Source organism: Mesoplodon densirostris, chromosome 14 (genome assembly GCF_025265405.1).
Source record: "Mesoplodon densirostris isolate mMesDen1 chromosome 14, mMesDen1 primary haplotype, whole genome shotgun sequence".
NCBI classification, from domain to species: Eukaryota; Metazoa; Chordata; class Mammalia; order Artiodactyla; family Ziphiidae; genus Mesoplodon; species Mesoplodon densirostris.
The window spans coordinates 34,840,452-34,864,513 of NC_082674.1; the positions used below are offsets into that span (position 1 = coordinate 34,840,452).

General features: G+C 41.0%; 1 protein-coding gene across 1 annotated transcript in view; it reads left to right on the forward strand.

The window, feature by feature from the left end:
* MTA3 (metastasis associated 1 family member 3) overlaps positions 1-24,062 on the forward strand; it is a 158,472-nt gene that overhangs the window by 12,444 nt on the left and 121,966 nt on the right. The gene's annotated exons all lie outside the window — the stretch shown is intronic.

Below are 24,062 nucleotides of genomic sequence, written 5' to 3' on the forward strand. Positions count from 1 at the left end.
AACAGCTTTGACATATTTTAGCCCCTTTGATTTTTTTTTTAACAATCAATAAAAAAGTGATCTAAATTTTAAGAAAGAAGTATAAGTACTTTATTTTGAAAGCCATTTTTGCCTACAAAATATGTAATGAGACTAGGACCATATGTAAATGTATTTTTCAGTTTAATACCATAGTGTCTGAAACTCTGGTCTTGGGGTTCCTGAAGCTTTTGAAATGTTTTGGTAATGGGGGAATGGAAGCTGTTGGCGCACAGGTTTGTTCTGTGTCTGCCTGAGAATGATTTCCCCACTGGTTTTCTGTCTCATAAGTTAAATTCCTACTATATTTTCTGCTGTAGTGCATAGAGTTTTTCAGTTTCTTTCCATTTTTGTAGAGAAAGTGTTAATTATGATATGGGTTATTCTGTAGTATTTACAAATTATATATTCACAGATTCAGGGTAATCATATTTGTTCCTCATGTATGAGACCAAAGTATTGCGTTTTAAAGTGTCATACTAATCAGTTATTTTAGCTATACCTGAAATCTAGAAATTCAGTGTGTTATTAAAGTATCTATGCAAAATTATTTGGATTTTATTCACCATTTACAACATAAACTTAAAGATAAAATGTCTCATTTATATTCATGTACTTTTGGATTTAATTTAGCTTCTAACGTAGCTTCTAAAGTTGTTGTTGCAAAGGTAGTGAGGTGTAAAGATGGTTGGGCGTCTGTTGACTGTTCATGGAGGGTCTCAGCATGGCTGCCTTTTTTGCTGCTGTCTGTTTTAGGCTTGTAAATGTAGAAAATCAGGCTTTTTAGAATAGATGAGGCTCTTAGTATTGACTCAGAGAAATGAAATTTTAAGAAACTTAAGAACCAATGAAATTATATAATGGCAGTCATGCAGTTTAAAGAAAGACCTGGGTTCAGATTCTGGTTGGTGACTTGCTGCTTGCCTTAGGAAAATGTCTTAACTTCTCACTCATCTGCATTTTCCTCATTTGTAAAATGAGGTTGAAAAAAATCACCTCTTTTTTAAAGTAAATATTTATTTATTATTTATTCATTTATTCATTCTGGCTGCGCTGGGTCTTAGTTGTGGCACGTGGGATCTTCGTTGCGGCATGAGGTATCTTTTTTAGTTGCGACATGCGGACTTAGTTGCAGCATGTGGGCTTCTTAGTTGCAGCATGCATGCAGGATCTAGTTTCCCGACCAGGGATCGAACCCGGGCTCCCTGCATTGGGAGCGTGGAGTCTTACCCCCTGGACCACCAGGGAAGTCCCCATTTTGAATCATATGTATTTTACCACAGTTAAAAAAAATTAAGGGAGGGAATTCCCTGGTGTTCCAGTGGTTAGGACTCTGTGCATTCACTACCAAGGGCACAGGTTCGATCCCTGGTCAGGGAACTAAGAACCCACAGGCCACGAAGTGTGGCCAAAAATTAAAAAAAAAAAAATCTAAAATTGTATACTTTAAGGAAAAAAATTAAAAACAAAATTAAGGGAAAAATTATGCCAGCATTGATGTGAAGCTTAAATGACCTAAGGAATGGCTTATAATGGGTGCTTAACAAATGTCAGTTGTTTTTTCTCTCTCTGTGATTTGTAGATCATCTCTTTGGGTGGATTACTTCTATCTACATTTACCTGTTTTCTTCCATTATTTATTGATTTTACTCTCAACGGTAACTATATGTCCATGTACGGTAGAGTTAGAGGTATCAACTGTATTTCTGTTTTTGTATTGACTAAAACTTCACATGGGGCAAATAAAATTGCCTGAATGGTTCATGCTTTATAAAGAGGTTTTAAGAGGAGATTAATGGAGAGGGTGTCATATATCAGAAACATTTCAAACTAGAGTCCTGGATGTGGGTGCCTCTTTTTTTTTTTTAAATAAATTTATTTTATCTTTTTATTTTTGGCTGCATTGGGTCTTCATTGCTGTGTGCGGGCTTTCTCTAGTTGCGGCGAGCGGGGGCTATCTTCGTGGCGGTGCGTGGGCTTCTCATTGAGGTGGCTTCTCTTGTTGCGAAGCATGGGCTCTATGTGTTTGGGCTTCAATAGTTGTGGCACACAGCCTCAGTAGTTGTGGCTCACGGGCTCAGTATTTGTGTCTCGGGCTCTAGAGGGCAGGCTCAGTAGTTGTGGCGCACGGGCTTAGTTGCTCCGCGGCATGTGGGATATTTCGGACTAGGTCTCAAACCCATGTCCCCTGCATTGGCAGGCGGATTCTCAACCACTCTGCCACCAGGGATGTCCCTCGTTGTGGACTTCTTTAAAACTTTTTATTGCAGAAAATTTCAAACATAGAAAAGTACAGAGAATAGTATAATACATCTGATGTTTCCATTATCCTACTTTAACAGTTATTACTACATGACCAATTATTTCATCTAGACCCCTACTTGTCCCATTATTTTGAAGCTCATCAGAGAAATCTTACTTTTTCGTTTGTAAATATTTCAGAATGTATCTCTGAAAGATATGGCCTCATTCAAACTTACAGGAAATGCCAAGAATATACAAGGAACTCCAGTATGCCCTTTACCCAGATTCAGCAATTAACATTTTGTCATTTTTTATATATATAATATATATTCTTTATTATATATATTTTTTTCCTGAACCATTGGAGAGTAACTTGGAGACTTTAGAGTGTTTTTCCTAAATGTACGAAAATTCTTTTACATAACCACACTGTAGTAAACATCTCAGGAACCCTAATATTTACACAAAGCTATTGTCTCATTCGCAATCCTAATTCAAATTTCATGTCTCAACAGTGTTCTGCGTAGCTATGTATTTTTTCCTTAGTCTAGGATAAAATCCAGAATCACACGTTGTATTTTTAATTAATTAATTAATTTTTGGCTGTGTTGGGTCTTCATTGCTGCACATGGGCTTGCTCTACTTGCAGCCAGCAGAGGCTCCTCTTTGTTGCAGTGCGCGGGCTTCTCGTTGCGGTGGCTTCTTTTGTCACGGAGCACGGGCTCTAGGCACGCAGGTTTTAGTAGTTGCAGCACACGGGCTCAGTAGTTGTGGCTCGCGAGCTCTAGAGCGCAGGCTCAGTAGTTGTGGTGCATGGGCTTAGCTGCTCCATGGCATGTGGGATCTTCCCGGTCCAGGGCTCGAACCCGTGTCCCCTGTATTGGCAAGTGGATTCTTAACCACTGTGTCACCAGGAAAGTCCCCACACATTGTATTTTATTGTCATGTATCCTTCATGTGGAACCAGCTCAGTCTTTGTGTTTGTTTGTTTGTTTTTTGGCCGTACCATGCAGCATGCGGGATTAGTTCCCCGACCAGGGATCAAACCCTTGCCCCCTGCAGTGGAAGAGCAGAGTCTTAACCACTGGACTGCCAGGAAAGTCCCTTTGTGTTTTTGTTTTTTTTTTTGTGGTACGCGGGCCTCTCACTGTTGTGGCCTCTCCCGTTGCGGATCACAGGCTCCAGACACGCAGGCTCAGCGGCCATGGCTCACGGGCCCAGCCGCTCCGCGGCATGTGGGATCTTCCCAGACCGGGGCACGAACCTGTGTCCCCTGCATCGGCAGGCGGACTCTCAACCACTGCGCCACCAGGGAAGCCCCATTCCTTGTTTTTTAATAGCTCTTTATTGGAGTATAATTGCTTCACAATACTGTGTTAGTTTATGTTGCACAGCAAAGCAAATCAGCCATATGCATACACATGTCCCCATTTCCCCTCTCTCTTGCGTCTCCCTCCCACCCTCCCTATCCCAGGCCTCTAGGTGGACAAAAAGCACCGAGCTGATCTCCCTGTGCTATGCGGCTGCTTCCCACTAGCTATCTATTTTACGTCTGGTAGTGTATATATGTCCATGCCACTCCCTCACTTTGTCCCAGTTTATCCTTCCCCTTCCCCGTGTCCTCAAGTCCATTCTCTACATCTGTGTCTTTATTTCTGTCCTGCCCCTAGGTTCTTCAGAACCACTTTTTTTAGATTCCATATATATGTGTTAGGATATGGTATTTGTTTTTCTCTTTCTGACTTACTTCACTCTGTATGACAGACTGTAGGTCCATCCACCTCAATACAAATAACTCAATTTTGTTTCTTTTTATGGCTGAGTAATATTCCATTGTATGTATGTGCCACATCTTCTTTATCCATTCATCTGTTGATGGACGTTTAGGTTGGTTCCATGTCCTGGCTAATTGTAAATACTGCTGCAGTGAACATTGTGGTACATGACTCTTTTTGAATTATGGTTTTCTTAGGGTATATGCCCAGTAGTGGGATAGCTGGATCATATGGTAGTTCTATTTTTAGTTTTTTAAGGAACCTCCATACTGTTTTCCATAGTGGTTGTATCAGTTTACATTCCCACCAACAGTGCAAGAGGGTTCCCTTTTCACCACACCCTTTCTAGCATTTATTGTTTCTAGCTTTTTTGATAATGGCCATTTTGATCGGCGTGAGGTGATACCTCATTGTAGTTTTGATTTGCATTTCTCTAATAATTAGTGATGTTGAACATCTTTTACACAAGACCCATATATATGCCATCTACAAAAGATCCACTTCAGACATAGGGACACATACAGACTGAAAGTGAAGGGATGCAGAAAGATATTCCATGCAAATGGAAATCAAAAGAAAGCTGGAGTAGCAATACTTGTATCAGATAAAATAGACTTTAAAATAAAGAGTGTTACAAGAGATAAGGAGGGACACTACATAATGATCAAAGGATCAATCCAAGAAGATATAACAATTATAAATGTTAATGCACCCAACATAGGAGCACCTCAGTACATAAGGCAGATGCTAACTAACAGCCATGAAAGGAGAAGTGGACAGTAACACAATAATAGTGGGGGACTTTAACACCCCACTTACACCAATGGACAGATCATTCAAACAGAAAATAAATAAGGAAACACAAGCTGTAAATGACACAATAGACCAGATAGATCTAATTGATATTTATAGAACATTGCACCCCAAAGTGGCAGAATACACTTTCTTCTCAAGTTTACGTGGAACATTCTCCAGGATAGATCACATGTTTGGTCACAAATCAAGCCTCAGGAAATTTAAGAAAATTGAAATTAAATCAAGCATGTTTTCTGACCACAATGCTGTGATATTGGAAATCAATTACAGGAAGAAAACTGTAAAAAACACAAATACATGGAGGCTAAACAGTGCGTTACTTAATAACCAAGAGATCACTTCATTCCTTTTTATAGCTAAATACCACATTGGGTGGATGTAGTACATTTGTTTATCCATTCATCAATTGATGGACATTTGGATTGTTTCCACTTTCTGGTTATTATGAATAATGGTGTTATGAACATTCCTGTACAAGTTTTTGTGTGGACATCCTTCAGTCTTTTAATCCATAGATACATATTATTTCATATTCTCTCTCTCAGTATTTTGTTGAAGATAGCAGGTGGTTAATCCTGTTGAGTTTCTTTTGGCTTGGAGTTTGTTCATTGCATCTCTCTTGTGTCCTTTACCATGCTTCTCTATAGATGGATAGTTAGATACAGATTCCAGAGGATCGAATCTAGGTTTATTTTTGTGGGGTGTGGGTACAAGATCACTTCATGGGTAGCATTGTGTACTTCTGTCATGAGGTCTGTAATGTATCGTTGCCTGTTTCTCTCTATTTTATTATTAAAAAAATTTTTTTTAATTTAGTTTGTTTATTTTTGGCTGTGTTGGGTCTTTGTTGCTGCGCGTGGGCTTTCTCTAGTTGTGGCTCGCGGGGGCTACTCTTTGTTGCGGTGCGCGGGCTTCTCATTGTGGTGGCTTCTCTTGTTGCCGCGCATGGTCTCTAGGCACGCGGGCTCAGTAGTTGTGGCTCACAGGCTCTAGCGCACAGGCTCAGTAGTTCTGGCACATGGGGTTAGTTGCTCCATAGCACGTGGGATCTTTCCGGACCAGGGCTCGAACCCGTGTCCCCTGCACTGGCAGGTGGATTCTTAGCCACTGCACCACCAGGGAAGCCCAGTGTTAAGTTCTTTAACGTTGGTTTGATCATCTTTACAGCCTTCGTGTGTCTTGTTCATTATATATATATAGTTGCTCCACAAGTGTTTGTAGCTTTAAATTTACCAAGGGAACAAATCTGAAGAACAGCCAGGCTACCAGTTGTTTTGTTTTAGCATCTTGGTTGGCTGAAAAGAGTCTGTGGTGTTTATCTATCTATCTATCTATCTGTCTGTCTGTCTGTCTATCTGTGGTGTTTTAAAACATGGTCCTCAACTTCTTTGACATTCCTTCCATTGATAGATGAAGTCCATGTCTTCTCCGCTTGGATCTGGGTGGGGTTTTGACCAGAACAGTATAGTGGAAGTAATGCTGTCTGACTCTTCAAGCCTAGGTCAGAAAAGTCCATGAAGCTTCTACCTGGTTTTCTTGGAATGTTTGCTCTCAGGATAGTTCTGCTTGGAACTCAGCCACTATACTGTGAGACAACCAGGCTACATGGTGAGGCCGTTTGTAGGTGCTAAGGTTGATCGTCCATCCTATCTGAGACCAGGTGCCAGACATATGCCTGAAGGAGCCACCAGCTGATCCAGGCTCAGCCATTTGAGTTCCTCTTGAGGCCCCAGTTATTGTGAAGCACAGACAAGAGTTCTGTGCTGTGCCCTGTCTGAATTCCTCACCCACTGAATCAGCAAAGTAGAATGTTTGTTTTGTGCCACTAAGTTTTGGGATGATTTGTAACTCAACAATAGACAGTATAACTGGAATAGGATCATAATAGGTTTTTCTGTTATGGGATATTTTCAGTGACAGTTTAAAATCAATATTTAAGCTTATGACTGCCAACTAAAAGTATTTAATGAACTATTAGTTTTCCTTAAGTAAACTTCCTTTTCTTTTGACAGACTGATTAAATGAAGAGATTTTGCCCCAATGCGTTACTCCTTATAAATGATTTTTGGCCACTTTGAGCACAAGTCAGGCAAAATGCCCTTTTTATTATTCTGAAGTGAAATTTTTTGACAGTGTAACTTATATGTATAATGTAAAAACAAAATTAAAACTCAGTATTATGTTCTGACTGCAATATAAAAGAGAAAAGAATTATAATATATATATCATAGGATCATATATACTGTATTTCAATATGTGTAAATGCTGAGGCATGACAGTAGTGGAAGCTGTAACGAAATTGTGAAATGTTTGCATGTATGCGTAGAGTCACTAGCAATGCAGCGGTCATAAACTAGACTGATATTTTATACTAGGGGCTCTAATATTTCCTGAGATTTTCTTTCAAAATGGTACTATTGGTAAGTTTTGAACAAAACAAAATAGTCTTTTCTCTTTTTATATGATGGCTACATTGCTGGAAAAGTCAGTTATATTAAAACCATCCCCCAAATGTTTTGTGTTCTCATACATAGAATGGAATTAGTTCTAGTCTCAGGTAACAGAATCATGCTTTTCACTTACATAACTGTCCAGAGGGACATTTCAAAGTCATATGAATCATGGACTGTCCATCTTTGGGCTATCTAACATCCTTGTCTTCCATTTATGAAACGTTAATACTGCTCCCATTGTGGTAGTACTGCCAACCTCCTCACCCTTTCCAAAGGAGTCCTTGGGGTGTAGACTAGTACCCATTTAAGAACCAGGGCATGAAATGCAGTATAGTAAAATAAAAACTATGTCTGTATTGTTGACTAACACATTTGCTGACATTCACTGTAACTTTGGGAACATGGAAGTTACTTGGTACAAATTAAACAAACCAAAAAAAGCTCTTAATAGTTTCCCTAATTCCTCCAAATTAGAGATTAAAGCTGCAAGTAATAAAAAAGTTAAAAGTTAAAGTTATTTATATTCAGCTAGGATTGATATGGGCTTTTAAACATTTATTTACTTATTTATTTATTTAGTCTATTTTTGGCTGTGTTGGGTCTTCGTTGCTGCATGAGGGCTTTCTCTAGTTGTGGCGAGTGGGGGCTCCTCCTCATTGCAGTGCGTGGGCTTCTCACTGCAGTGGCTTCTCTTGTTGTGGAGCACCGGCTCTAGGTGCACGGGCTTCAGTAGTTGTGGCACACAGGCTTAGTTGCTCCGCGGCATGTGGGATCTGCCTGCCAATGCAGGGGACACGGGCTCAGTAGTTGTGTCTAATGGGCTCTAGAGCACAAGCTTAGTAGCTGTGGCGCACGGCCCTAGTTGGTCCGCGGCATGTGAGATCTTCCCGGACCAGGGATCGAACCCATGTCACCTGCATTGTCAGGCGTATTGTTAACCACTGCGCCACCAGGGAAGTCCCTCCCTTATACATTTGAAAGTTGACATCTAAAATTTTTCATCAAAAATTTAAATAGTTGTGGGCTTCCCTGTAGAGAACAAACGTATGGACACCAAGGGGGAAAATGGCAGGGGGTGGGGATGGTGGTGTGATGAATTGGGTGATTGGGATTGACGTGTATACACTGATGTGTTTAAGATCGATGACTAACAAGAACCTACTGTATAAAAAAGTAAATAAAATAAAATTTGGGGCTTCCCTGGTGGCGCAGTGGTTGAGAGTCCGCCTGCCGATGCAGGGGAAACGGGTTCGTGCCCCGGTCTGGGAAGATCCCACATGCCGTGGAGCGGCTGGGCCCGTGAGCCATGGCCGCTGGGCCTGTGCGTCCGGAGCCTGTGCTCCGCAACGGGAGAGGCCCACATACCACACACACAATAAATAAATAAATAAATAAATAAAATAAAAAAATTAAAAATTAAAAATAAAAAAATAAATGGCTATGGAATTCCTTGGCCATCCAGTGGTTACGACTCCGTGTTTCCACTACTGGGGGCCGGGGTTCATCCCTGGTCAGGGAACTAAGATCCAGAAAGCTGCTTAGTGCAGTACAGCCAGAAAAAAAAAAAGAGATACTGTAACAATTTGCCCACCATCACAGGTTAAAAAAAAAAAAAGCATGAACAAGCTCCTGTTGAACAGTTTGAAATCTTACATGATCCTTTTGTCTCCTTGAGCTCTTTTCCATTTTGCTTTCTCTGCAGAATTCTAGCCTAATGTATTTTATGCTTGAAAAGTTTTGTTTATCATCATATTATTCTCTGCAACAAAAATTAAACATAAATTAAAATTTTAAAACACTTTGTATTTCTTGACTTCATAAGGCTCAGTCTTAATTTCTTTTGGATTTATTATAATTATAGTACAAATACTGTAAAAAGTTTGATAATTACTCAACATAAAAATACATTTTTACTGGAAATCATCTCTTAACGAGATGGTGGGCATTCTTCTCACCTCATTTAGTCAACAAATTCTTGCATTAATGTAAGTCATTGCTAGAATGAGAGGGTTTGGTGTTGATTCTGTTCCTGATTTTTGTGTTTATAGGTGTAGTTTCTGACAAAATTTTTTCATCTAAGCAGATGAGAATGGTGGTGTTTTCCTCATTTATTCGTTTATCAAATATATTTTGAGCTCCTACTGTGTTATGGAGACTCCTCTAAGTTTTGGTGATAAGCACTGAACAAGTAGAAGTCCCTCCCCTCAGTTCACAAGTGTCTCTTTGTTCTTCTGAGTTGTGTGTGAAAAATCATATAGCAGTTTTTCATCAAAAGTGATTTTTAATGATTTAGCAGCTGACAATTCAATTATGTCCTACTTCAGTCTTGTTGAAAGCAGAGAATTTGAAACCCCCAGAGTTGGAAGAGGTTTGTTACCCAGTCATTAGTCACTCATGATCTCATTTCTTGAGAAGCAGAATAAAAAGGCTTTACCAAGACCTAACAAATGACCTAACAAATGACCGTTAATTTTACTTCCTACTCTTTTTATTTATTTATTTTTTTATTTTTATTTATTTATTTATTTTTTTTTGCTGTACGCGGGCCTCTCACTGCTGTGGCCTCTCCCGTTGCGGAGCACAGGCTCCGGACACACAGGCTCCGCGGCCATGGCTCGCGGGCCCAGCCGCTCCGCGGCATGTGGGATCTTCCGGGATCGGGGCACGAACCCGTGTCCCCTGCATCGGCAGGCGGACTCTCAACCACTGCGCCACCGGGGAAGCCCTACTTCCTACTCTTTGACCTACGTAGATTGTGTCGCTTAGGGGTCTACCAGGTAAACAACTAGTTGGAGATTTTGCGTATATATAAATACATAATATCCTATACACATATGTAATCTCCAACTGGTTTGTATAAATATATAAAGAGATTTATTTATTGCAAAACGAATAAATGATTGTGGGTCTGGCCAGGTGGGATTTCTTCTTCCTCAAGGAAATCTCAGTTTTGCTCCTGAGACCTTTCATTTGATTGGGTGAGACCCACCCAGATTATTGAGGATAATATCCTTTATTCAGAGTCAGCTGATGGTAATCCCATCTGCAAAATACTTTCACAGCAACACCTAGTTAATATTTGAATAACTAGGGACTATAGCCTAGCCAATTTGACACACAAAACTAACCATCATAGGGACCTTATTTAAACCAGTATACTCAGAAAGGTTTGGGAAAGTTGAAATAATGTTCATTTAAATATACCTTTGCGGGACTTCCCTGGTGTCGCAGTGGGTAAGAATCTGCTTGCCAATAGAGGGGACAGGGGTTCGAGCCCTGGTCCGGGAAGATCCCACATGCCGTGGAGCAACTAAGCCCGTGCACCACAACTACTGAGCCTGTGCTCTAGAGCCCGCGAGCCACAGCTACTGAAGCCCGCATACCTAGAGCCCATGCTCTGCAACAGGAGAAGCCACCACAATGAGAACCCTGCGCACCACAGCGAAGACCCAACACAGCCAAAAAAATAAAAATAAAAATAAACCTTTGCATTTTAAATTTAAGTCTGATAAAATGTTTGGATCTTATACCATTTGTGTACTTATATATTTAAATATATATGACATGTAAATTGATATATAAAGTATAATATGAACTGTATTTAAATATATGTACATCAGATTGTTGGAACTGTGGATTTCATTTATTCAATGGAAAATGACTAACAGTAAAACTTTATTTTTTTATTTTTTTTAATTTTTTTTTGCGGTATGCGGGCCTCTCACTGTTGTGGCCTCCCCCGTCGCGGAGCACAGGCTCCGGACGCGCAGGCTCCGGACGCGCAGGCTCAGCGGCCATGGCTCACGGGCCATGGCTCACGGGCCCAGCCGCTCCGCGGCATATGGGATCCTCCCAGACCGGGGCACGAACCCGCGTCCCCTGCATCGGCAGGCGGACTCTCAACCACTTGCGCCACCAGGGAGGCCCTTAACAGTAAAACTTTAATGACAAAGCCAGTCCTTATTGACAAAAACCAGGCAGCTAAATCATACTTTCTGTCAGTCTTCTTTTTCCAATTTTAATAAATGAGTACTGTGCATCCCCAAGGCAACCATCTCGTTCTGAATTCTAAGATAGATTCCTGGATAATGCTCAGAGCCTTGCTGTGATGGACTAAGGCCATCAGCATTTTTTGCAGACTCTGTTTTTTTTTATCTTGGGACTGTTTTCTCAGGAGTGTTTTTTTTTTTAAATAAATTTATTTTATTTATTTTATTTTTGACGGCGTTGGGTCTTCGTTGCTGCACGTGGGCTTTCTCTAGTTGTGGTTAGTAGGGGCTACTCTTCACTGCAGTGCACAGGCTTCTCATTGCAGTGGCTTCTCGTTGCGGAGCATGGGCTCTAGGAGCGTGGGCTTCAGTAGTTGTGGCTCACGGGCTTTAGAGCACAGGCTCAGTAGTTGTGGCACATGGGCTTAATTGCTCCACGGCATGTGGGATCTTCCCGGACCAGGGCTTGAACCCGTGTTCCCTGCATTGGCAGGTGGATTCTTAACCACTGCGCCACCAGGGAAGCCCAGGAGTGGTGTATTTTTTGATTACCATTCAGGGGTTGGAAAAAGTGAAGTCTTTAAGTATAAATTGTTCATATATCAGTTGATCAACAGGTATATATCTGATGTCATAGTCTCAAATATTTCTGAATTCATAACATGCTAACATTGGCCAAAACACCCCAATTCTAATACCACCTTTGCTGTGACTAAAGTATGTGTAAGATACAAAACCATATTCTGTGAATTTCTGATATCTTTATCATGTCCCTGTTTTGTCACCAGTGGTCTCCTTGTTTGGTGCTCTTGTGGTTTTTACTCCCTTGGGCTGTGCTGTACTTTAAGATTTAGAGTGGTGGAGAGGTAAGAGAAGAGGGGTGGAGATGAGAAAAGAAGGATCCTGTGCTAGTTCTCAGGCTAATACATGTGGAATTTGATCTAAAAGTTGATTTCCTTGAACCTGTGTTTCTGTGTATCCCTTACAATGTCTTCTGTACCCTTAGAAGTGTTCAGGCTCACCTTTTGAAGACTTCTGTTAACACTATACCACTTTTCCTGGGCCTTGCTCTTTTCTTATCTTGGAGATCCTTCCATATCTGTATGTACTTTGTTTTAATGGTTGCATTGTATTACACAGTTTGATGTTTTTACTATAATTTAACCAGTCTGTACTGGTGGAGGATTGTGTTTTTTATCTTTTGCTGTCAAATAGTTCTACAGAGTACATTATCATTTAGCACATGTTATGAGCACAGCATCTATATTTAGGATAGATTCCTAGAGTTGCAGTTGTGGGATCAAAAGATTATGCATTGTAATCTTGATAGATATTGCCAAATTGCCTGCCTCAGACAGGGTATCAGTTTAGACCTGTCAGCAACAAATAAGTGTCTATTCCCTCCCACCCTTACCAATATAGTTTCTATCAGGCTTTTGATCTTTACTTAACCTAATAGGTAAAAAATGATAACTTGGTATAGTTTTATTTTACATTTCTTATGAAAATGTGGCTTTCTTATAAAAGCCACTTTTGTTTCCTTTTCTGGGAACTGTTTATATCATTTGCCTTTTTTATATTGAGTAACTTCTGCTAAATTAATGTGTAGTGGAAAAAATCTTCAGTTAACTCAATAAATACAGTTTTGTTTGTTTGTTTTTTTGGAATCCAAGCTATCTTTATTTTTTGAATTACATTTATGTTTTGCTTTGCCCTTATCTAAATTTTTTTCACTAAGTGTCTGTGGGTGGTAAGCTTTCTAAATCTTACCATCATACTTAATGCTATTTTATAGAATTCTAGGTTCAAAATAATTTCCTCTCAGAACTTTGAAACAATTAACTCCATTGTCTTCTGGAATCCAGTGTTGTTACACTGGATTGTGATACAACTCAGAGTTGTGATAACAACTCTGATGTCAATATAATTCTTATTCTTGTAATTCTTTTTATTCTTAACATGTTTTTCCCTCTGGAAAAACACAGCTTTAGAATTGGCATTCTGAAATCTTGCCAGAATATGCCAGAATATGTCTGCATGTTGCACTTACTTCAGTAAACCATTCTATGTGTTTTTGGTGAATATGTTGGAATGAGGGAGGACCTGTAATTTGTTTTCGGTCAGGGATGTTTTCTTCTAGGATTTCTATTTCTTTGTTGTCCCTCTACTGTCTCTCTTTCTGGAATTCCTAGTAACAAAAGTTGTGACTTCTGTTAACTGATCTCATTCTTTTCATTTCTTAGGTCTTTTATGTAGCTTACCGGAAGAATTCTTTGATTTAGTACTCCAGCTCACTTATTTGATCAACAGCTGTATCTATTCTGAATTCATTCAGCTCAGTTGTTGAAACTGTAATACTTCCAAGAGTAATACTAAAGAGAGAAGGGGAAACACAAACAACAACAGAAAGTTACCCTGGTATTTGAAGAACCTTTTTTTGTGCTTTGACCACAAATTTTATTAGCAGGGATAAGGCTAAACATATCTGATTTCTAGATATCTGTTGTGTATTCTTCTGAACTTTGACATTATGAGAACATAGCCCATAGATCTGTTGTATCTTAGTCTATAAAGTATTTAGGTGCATAGATCTCAGCCTTTCTCTCTCTCTCTATTTTATTTTAACATTTTATTTATTTTATTTTCTGGCTGCACCGCACAGCATGTGGGATCTTAGTGCCCCATCCAGGGAGCAAACCCATGCCCCTTGCAGTGGAAGCGTGGAGTTTTAACCACTAGACCGCCAGGGAAGTCCCAACACTTTCCTTTTTTTGAATCCAGGTCCAAATGTGGCTAATCTGAGACACTGAGCCCTAACTCTGCCCCTGGAGAAACTTCTCAGTCTTTTCCAGGCAGCTACTACCAGTTGACTGGAGTTGGCGCAAAGATCTATTTTCTGTCACTGCATTAAAAGTAATAAACATTGGGCTTCCCTGGTTGCGCAGTGGTTGAGAGTCCACCTGCCGATGCAGGGGACACGGGTTTGTGCCCCGGTCTGGGAAGATCCCACGTGCCGCGGAGCGGCTGGGCCTGTGAGCCATGGCCGCTGAGCCTGCGCGTCCGGAGCCTGTGCTCTGCAACGGGAGAGGCCACAACAGTGAGAGGCCCGTGTACTGCAAAAAAAAAAAAAAAAAGTAATAAACATTCATTTATAAGGACATTTTTCTCTTGCTATTTTATAATGTTTTTATTTTTGTGAATGACATTTTACAATTAGTAGTTATGGCAAGTTTGTGTCTCATTAACCAGATTATTATCAACCTGTAAATATTACAGAGGTTTATTATTTGGCAAGTTAATTATGTTTTATGATACACATTTTCTTATTGATCTGTTACTTTGAATGTTAATGATTGCTATTATCTTTTTAAACAAAGCAAGTACTATATTACTACTTTAAAATTGATGTCACATTGCTTTTTGATTATTAAATGAGGCATTCCAATAATTAGATATTCTTAAGCTTCTTTAAAGGCTTTGTGTTAGCTTTACTTAATTTGTGGGATGGAACGACGTAGACTTCATGTTTTATATTTTCATGTGACTGGTTGAATGAATATAATTTTTATTTATTTATTTATTTTTTTTTGCGGTATGCGGGCCTCTCACTGTTGTGGCCTCCCCCGTTGCAGAGCACAGGCTCCGGACGCACAGGCTCCGGACGCGCAGGCTCAGCGGCCATGGCTCACGGGCCCAGCCGCTCCGCGGCATATGGGATCCTCCCAGACCGGGGCACGAACCCGTATCCCCTGCATCGGCAGGCGGACTCTCAACCACTTGCGCCACCAGGGAGGCCCCTGAATATCATTTTTGTAGTCAGAGTAGCTTATCTAAAATTTTCCACAGGTTATCATTAAAAAAATCTTTCCATTGAAGTACAGTATAGATATTGGGTTCTGTAGCTTCCTACTACTACCTTTGTTTCTACTAGTGCTTTTACCTTTACATATTGTCTTTATTTAGAATAGCCCAAAGTATGTTTTCATTAGCATTTCAAACTCTAGAATTTTAAATCTGGAAGGACCCTATACATAATCTGTTTAAACTCTGTTTTATAGCTGAGTTCTTTTTTTTTCTTTTTGCGGTATGCGGGCCTCTCACTGTTGTGGCCTCTCCCGTTGCGGAGCACAGGCTCCGGATGCGCAGGCCCAGCGGCCATGGCTCACGGGCCCAGCCGCTCCGCGGCATATGGGATCCTCCCAGACCGGGGCACGAACCCGTATCCCCTGCATCGGCAGGCGGACTCTCAACCACTGCGCCACCAGGGAGGCCCTATAGCTGAGTTCTTGACCCAGGGTTACCTAGCTGGACTAATGATCTGTCCTCTGATTCCTGTTTTTCTACACTTTGTTTTATTTATGTCTAAAATTTATTTTGGAGGAGATAAATATGACTATACTTCATTTTATGTTTGTCCAATTTGGCCTTGTGAAAAAAGGAGTTTTGGAGGCGGACCTGGTTATTAATGCTGGTTCTATCATTTAGTAGCCATGTAGCCTTGGGCATGTTAGTTAACCTTGCTGAGCCTTAGTTTCTTCATCTTTACAAGGGGCTTACTAATACTTTCTACCTATTATCCTCCCTGTCTTGAGAGTTGTTGTAGGAATTAAATGAATAAAGTGTCTGGCAGATCATGAGGTATACAGAAAATGGTAGCTTTTTGAATCAGTGTCACTGAAAGAAACAGAAACCAATCTGGATTTGGTCTATTACTGGGAATTAAGTGCTTCCCCAAAATGGTGGACTGGTTGAAGGAACGTACCCTAGGCTGGGCCTCTGGATGACTCCCATAACAGTACAAAGAACTGACCCATGTGGGAAGCTGGTCCCTCTGGAGCCAAGCTAGCAAGCACCATGCTTTTTTGATTGCCCCTCACAGCCAGGAAGTTGGAAAATGGTCACCTGAAGCCTCAGTCCAGGTTTTTAGAAGTCGTATCAAGAAGCTGCTAATGCCTGCCGCATTCTTGACACCTAGGAACGTGGAGAATGGACATTGCTGCATAAAAGCCTCACTTTCAACTTTGCTAATGGCTAATAGTCTCAGGAAGATGGCCCCTGTCTCATAGCTTCCCAGTCCATTGCATGCCAGTTCCCATGCACAACTCGGGGTGCATGGGAAGCTGGGAACTAATTTTAAGCTTTCTGATCTCTGCAAAGGGAAGGAAGGAGGTTGAGAAAATCCAAATATTTACTGTAGTGGTATTAAGCTGGATAGTAGTGATGGTGGTGGATAAGGATTATTATTGCTGTGTTCAGTATACATCATTCAGAATTATATATCAAGTGGGTGATATTCTAGAACTAGAACTAGAAATTCCAAATCCAGTTATTTTCAGTGGGCTGTACTCCTTCTAATATCTTATTCTTTATTTGTTAAGTAAATAATTCACTGAGCATCTCAGTATGGGCAGATGGCTGTTCTGGATGCTCTGAATGTTTACAGTGACCAGACACTGTCCCTGCTCTCAGAAAGGCTTAGTCCTGTGGGTTACAGATGTAGGCTGTTTTACTACAGCATAGTAAACGCTGTGGTAGAGGTGACATACTCAGGAAGGACTCCTGACCCCTAGCAGGGAGGCTTCTAAAGTGACACCAGATTTTTTTAGGAAGTGGTCATTCACAAGTTAAAGTACCCCAATTGCCTATACATTTTACAAAAGAGTAAAGAGAACTGTTTTCATAACAAGTTTTGGTAAGAACAGGACAGTATAGATGGGAGATTCTTCTTGTAAAGAGATGGAGAGGATACTTAAGAGGAGAACATCCTCTTGGATCTGGCCAGTATTGCTGTGGAGCTGAGGTACGAGGCATCTTTGATGGCTCCCTCCATCACCCGTTTATCATCTTCACCTGGAGGGCTTCCAGGGGCCATATTCCTTCCCTGGAGATCCAAGCAGGCACCCATAGCATAACTCACACTCTAGGCCTACACTCCAGATGTTCAGATGTTCTCTAACCCTTTCCCCTATTATCTTGAGTTTCTTTGTCCAAGATGTGAGAAGGGGCTCCTTACTTTTATTCTATGTGTTTACTGCACGTATAGGATAAAAAGTAATAAACAAAAATTTAAGGCACTGAAAAGGGCCTTATTTGTTCATTTTCCATTTTTATTAGCATTAATAAATGTACATTTTTTTACAATGTTTTGTTTGATTTTAATTTTGTGCAGTCTTTTAAATTTTTTTAAAATTTATTTTGCTGAAGTATAGTTGATTTACAGTATTGTGTTAGTTTCTGGCGTACAGCAAAATGATTGTTATTCATATATATGTAATATTCTTTTTCACATTCTTTTCCATTATGGTTTATTACAGGATGTTGAATGTAGTTCTAATTTTGTGCAGTCTTTAAGCTTAATTAAGATATCTTTTGCTCTGTTGGTTGTAAATCAGTATTATTTTATCTGGCCTTTTGTTCACAGACTTTGCTTTTCAGTAAATGTGATGATAACCTGTATTGTATATCAAAAGAGATTTTAACATTTTCAACCCATCAATACTTTATCTTTGAGAAGGAAGGAAAACTAACAATTTTCTTAAAAATTATTTATTTATTTATTTACTTATTTACTTATTCATGGCTGTGTTGGGTCTTGGTTGCTGCACGCGGGCTTTCTCTTGTTGCGGTGAGCGGGGGCCACTCTTCGCTTCGGTGCGTGGGCCTCTCATTGCGGTGGCTTCTCCTGTTGTGGAGAAGTCTCTAGGTGCACGGGCTTCACTAGTTGTGGCATGTGGGCTCAGTAGTTGTGCCTCACAGGCTTAGTTGCTCTGTGGCATGTGGGACCTTCCTGGACCAGGGCTCAAACCCGTGTCCCCTGCATTGGCAGGCAGATTCTCAACCACTGCGCCACCAGGGAAGCCCCCAATTTTTAAATACATTTTAAAAATTAATTAATTAATTAATTAGGCTGCGTTGGGCCTTAGTTGCTTCTCATGGTATATTCGTTGAGACACAGGATCTTTTGTTACAGCGCATGGGCTCTTCATTGTGGCACACAGGTTTCTCTAGTTGCAGTGTGTGGGCTTCTCTGTAGTGTGGCACGTGGGCTCCAGAGCTCACAGGCTCAGTAGTTGCAGTGCGCAGGCTGTCTAGTTGTGGCATGCGGGCTCAGCAGTTGTGACATATGGGCTCTCTAGTTATGGCGTGCAGGCTTAGTTGCTCCACGGCATGTGGGATCTTAGTTCCCTGACCAGGGATTGAACCCACATCCCCTGCATTGGAAGGTGGATTCTTAACCACTGGACCACAAGGGAAGTCCTGAAAACTAACAATTTTGAACTCTGTGTTTCAGTTGGTAACTAGACACATATTCATTTTGTTCTTTTATTTATTTATTTTTTATTTATTTATTTTTTTGCTGTACGCGGGCCTCTCACTGCTGTGGCCTCTCCCGTTGCGGAGCACAGGCTCCGGACACACAGGCTCCGCGGCCATGGCTCGCGGGCCCAGCCGCTCCGCGGCATGTGGGATCTTCCGGGATCGGGGCACGAACCCGTGTCCCCTGCATCGGCAGGCGGACTCTCAACCACTGCGCCACCAGGGAAGCCCTCATTTTGTTCTTTTAATTGTCACTACTAGAATTTGTTAATTTAGGTTGTTATTAGCTCTATTTCTACAGTGGCCCAAAGAGAAGTCAGTAACTTACTAAACTTACCAAAAGTCGTAGCAACGTTTAGTGGAATTAGAATATGAGCTCTTCCACCGCCGGTGAGTACTGCACTACGCTGAGTACTGCGCTACGCTGAGTACTGTGCTATGCTGAGTACTGCGCTACGCTGAGTACTCACCGCCCCTGACCAAGCGGTCGGACGCTGACATTGACCGGGGACTGGCAAGGAGTTCGATAGCTGTGGGGCTGGGTATTGCAGCTCTTGGATTTGCAGGTTGCTACACATTTCAAATCTGGAAACCTCTAGGACAAGTAATCACAGAAACTGCAAAGAAGATTTCAACTCCTATAATTAAACTCAGGGTCAAAAGAACTGCAAGTAGAGACCTTCAAGATGGTGGAGGAGTAAGACATGGAGGTCACGTTCCTCCTCACAAATACATCAAAAATACATCTACATGTGGAACAACTCCTACAGAATACCTACTGAAGGCAGAAGACCTCAGACTTCCCAAAAGGGAAGAAACTCTCCACGTACCTGACCGTGTGGCTCACAGGATCTTGGTGCTCTGGCCGGGTGTCAGGCCTGAGCCTCTGAGGTGGGAGAGCCAAGTTTAGGACATTGGTCCACCAGAGACCTCCCAGCTCCATGTAATATCAATCGGCGAGAGGTCTCCCAGAGATCTCTGTCTCAATGCTAAGACCCAGCTCCACTCAATGACCAGCAAGCTCCAGTGCTGGACACCCCATGCCAAACAACTAGCAAGATAGGAACACAACCCCACCTGTTAACAGAGAGGCTGCCTAAAATCATAATAAGTTCACAGACACCCCAAAACACACGACTGGACGCGGTCCTGCCCACTAGAAAGACAAGATCCAGCCTCATCCACCAGAACACAGGCACCAGTCCTCTCCACCAGGAAGCCTACACAACCCACTGAATCAACCTTACCCACTGGGGGCAGACACCAAAAACAATGGGAACTATGAACCTGCAGCCTGTGAAAAGGAAGACCCCAAACACAGTAAATTAAGCACAATCAGAAGACAGAGAAATACACATGAGGTGAAGGAGCAAGGTAAAAACCCACCAGACCAAACAAATGCAGAGGAAATAGGTAGTCTACCCGAAAAGGAATTCAGAATAATGATAGTAAAGGTGATCCAAAATCTTGGAAATAGAATGGAGAAAATACAAGAAACATCTAACAAGGACCTAGAAGAACTAAAGAGCAAACAATGATGAACAACACAATAAATGAAATAAAAATTCTGTAGAAGGAACCAATAGCAGAATAGCTGAGGCAGAAGATCAGATAAGTGACCTGGAAGATAAAATAGTGGAAGTAACTACCGTAGAGCAGAATAAAGGAAAAAGAATGAACAGAATTGAGGACAGTCTCAGAGACTTCTGGGACAACATTATACACACCAGCATTTGAATTATGTGCGTCCCAGAAGAAGAAGAGAAAAAGAAAGGGACTGAGAAAATATTTGAAGAGATTATAGTTGAAAACTTCCCTAGTGTGGGAAAGGAAATAGTTAATCAAGTCCAGGAAGCGCAGATTGTCCCAGGTAGGATAAATCCAAGGAGAAACACGCCAAGACACATATTAATCAAACTATCAAAAATTAAATACAAAGAAAAAATATTAAAAGCAGCAAGGGAAGAGCAACAAATAACATACAAGGGAATCCCCATAAGGTTAACAGCTGATCTTTCAGTAGAAACTCTGCAAGCCAGAAGGGAGTGGCAGGACATTTTAAGGTGATGAAAGGAAAAAACCTACAACCAAGATTACTCTACCTGGCAAGGATCTCATTCAGATTTGACAGAGAAATTAAAACCTTTACAGATAAGCAAAAGCTAAGAGAATTCAGCACTACCAAACCAGCTTTACAACAAATGCTAAAGGAACTTCTAGGCAGGAAACACAAGAGAAGGAAAAGACCTACAATAACAAACCTAAAACAATTAAGAAAATGGGAATAGGAACATACATATTGATAATTACCTTAAATGTAAATGGATTAAATGCTCCAACCAAAAGACATAGACTGGTTCAATGGATACAAATACAAGACCCATCTCTATGCTGTCTACAAGAGACCCACTTCAGACCTATGGATGCATACAGACTGGAAGTGAGGGGATGGAAAAAGATATTCCATGCAAATGGAAATCAAAAGAAAGCTGGAGTAGCAATTCTCATATCAGACAAAATAGACTTTAAAATAAAGACTATTACAAGAGATAAAGAAGGACACTACATAATGATCAAGGGATCAATCCAAGAAGAAGATACAACAATTGTAACTATTTATGCACCCAACATAGGAGCACCTCAATACGTAAGGCAAATACTAACAGCCATAAAAGGGGAAATTGACAGTAACACCATCATAGTAAGGGACTTTAAAAGTTTATTTTTGATTTTTATTTTTGGCTGCGTTGGGTCTTTGTAGTTGTGCGTGGGCCTTCTCTGATTGCGGCGAGCAGGGGCTACTCTTTGTTGCAGTGTGTGGGCTTCTCATTGCAGTGGCTTCTCTTGTTGAGGAGCACGGACTCTAGGCGTGTGGGCTCAGTAGTTGTGGCACATGAGCCCTAGAGTGCAGGCTCAGTAGTTGTGGCGCATGGGCTTAGTTGCTTCGCGATATGTGGGATCTTCCTGTACCAGGGCTTGAACCCATGTCCCCTGCATTGGCAGGCAGATTCTTAACCACTGTGCCACCAGGGAAGTCCCAAATTCATCTTTCTTAACATAGTTTTTTCCCCATGATCTCTTGCTTTGTGTTGTGTTTTTTCCCCCCATGGACCCAGTGTATAATACTCACAATAGTCTTTATTTTAAAATTTAATTAATTTATTTTTAAAATTTATTTATTTATTTATATTATTTTGGCTGCATTGGGTCTTCGTTGCTGCATGCAGGCTTTCTCTAGTTGTGGCGAGCGGAGGCTACTCCTCGTTGCAGTGCGCGGGCTTCTCATTGCGGTGGCTTCTCTTGTCGCGGAGCACAGGCTCTAGGCGTGCGGGCTTCAGTAGTTGTGCCTCACGGGCTCCAGAGCGCAGGCTCAGTAGTTGTGGCACACGGGTGCAGTTTCTCCGTGGCATGTGGGACCTTCCTGGACCAGGGCTTGAACCCGTGTCCACTGCATTGGTAGGTGGCTTCTTAATCACTGTGCCACCAGGCAAGTCCTGGCAGGTGGATTCTTAACCGCTGTGCCACCAGGGAAGTCCTAGAATGGTCTTTAAAGCTGCATGAATATTTTCACATTGTGGAGATTTGTGAGTCTTTGTGTGGCAAGGCTATAAAAATAGCTGGTTAGCCCAACTAACTTGCTTTATATTTAAGAGTATCGGTAATTCATGAGGGTGAAACTGCAACTCCTGAGAGGAATTAATTTTAACCTCGTAGAAAATTATTGAAGGTTGGGTGTTAGAAAGACATCTCTTGTGATAATAAATAAAAGATTTTATTTCCTGTTTTTTTTTTTAATAATTGTTTTTGCCTTTAAGGTGTAATATGGTTGACTCCTTTGTTGCGTTTTCATAGTTCAAGGAGCAAATCCATTTTTTCTTTTGTTGAGGTTGTTTTCAGATTACTCAGTCCTCTACAGTTGGAGAAATATTTTCCATATTCTTCCCTATTTGAAATGACTTTTTAAAAACTTGCTCAGGGTTGTATATCTTTTCATATAAATTACTGTAAGCAGGACAGCAAAGGATGACAGAATTAAATGAAATTTTTAGAAACTATGAAGCTCATTAGTGTAAGGCTCTCAGGAGTGAAGATACTGCAGAAAATGTGTGTAAGAAATGTAGTTGTAATCCTGTATTCTGTGATTCATTCTTAGAAATAAGAAGTTTTATCCATGCTAGACTATAAATTTTCTGACCCTTGGTTTCCTGAGTGTTTCAAGCTTTGAAAAACATGATATCCTACAGTATGAGGTGGCCCATGTTTCTTATATTGGTAATTCATATATCACATAATTCACAACTTTAAATAGCATGTACCATTGTAGAATTATTTTAGATTATTTAGTAGTTTACAGGAAAAAAGTAGAAAAATGCTTCAGTTACTGTGTAGCAAATACATTTTCATGAATTTATCTGTCTTTTCTTAGTGGAATGATTAGATCAGAGCGCATGTACAATTTTTAAGATTTTTTTTTTTTTTTTTTTTTTTTTTTTGTGGTACGTGGGCCTCTCACTGTTGTGGCCTCTCCCGTTGCGGAGCACAGGCTCCGGACGCACAGGCTCAGTGGCCATGGCTCACGGGCCCAGCCGCTCCGCGGCATATGGGATCCTCCCGGACCGGGCACAAACCCGTGTCCCCTGCATCGGCAGGTGGACTCTCAACCACTGCGCCACCGGGGAAGCCCTTAGTTACTTTTTGTGTTATGGTACAAGGTGTCCATACTAAGTTCCTTTGGGGGGTGCATACATATTCAGTTGTTCCAGCACTGTTTGTTGAAAAGACTATCCTTTCTCCATTGCATTGCTTTTGTGCCTTTGTCAAATCAGTTGGTCATATATGTGTGGCTCTATTCTGGCCTTTCTGTTCTGTTCCATTGATCCACCTGTTACTCTTTTCACCATCAACACACTTTGGATTATTTTAGCTTTCTAATACTACTTGAAATCAAGTAATGTTAGCCCTCCAACTTTGATTTCTGTTTGTTAGAGTTGTTTTGGCTATTCTAGATCTTATGCATTTTTATATAAATTTTAGAATCAGCTTGTCAATTTTTACAAAAAGTTTGCTGGGATTTTGATTGGGATTGCATTACATCCATTGATCAATTTGGGGGAGAATTGACATCTTCACAATACTGAGTCTTCTAATCCTTGAACACATGGATCACTGGTTTCTTCCTTTTTTTAAAAAAAAATTTTCATTTATTTAATTTTATTTATTTTTGGCTGCATTGGGTCTTTGTTGCTGCACACAGGCTTTTCTCTAGTTGTGGCGAGCAGGGGCTACTCTTCCTTGCGGTGCACGGGCTTCTCATTGCAGTGGCTTCCCTTGTTGTGGAGCACGGGCTCTAGGTGCACGGGCTTCCATAGTTGTGGCACGGGGGCTCAGTAGTTGTGGTGCACGGGCTTAGTTGCTCTGCGGCATGTGGGATCTTCCCGGACCAGGGCTCG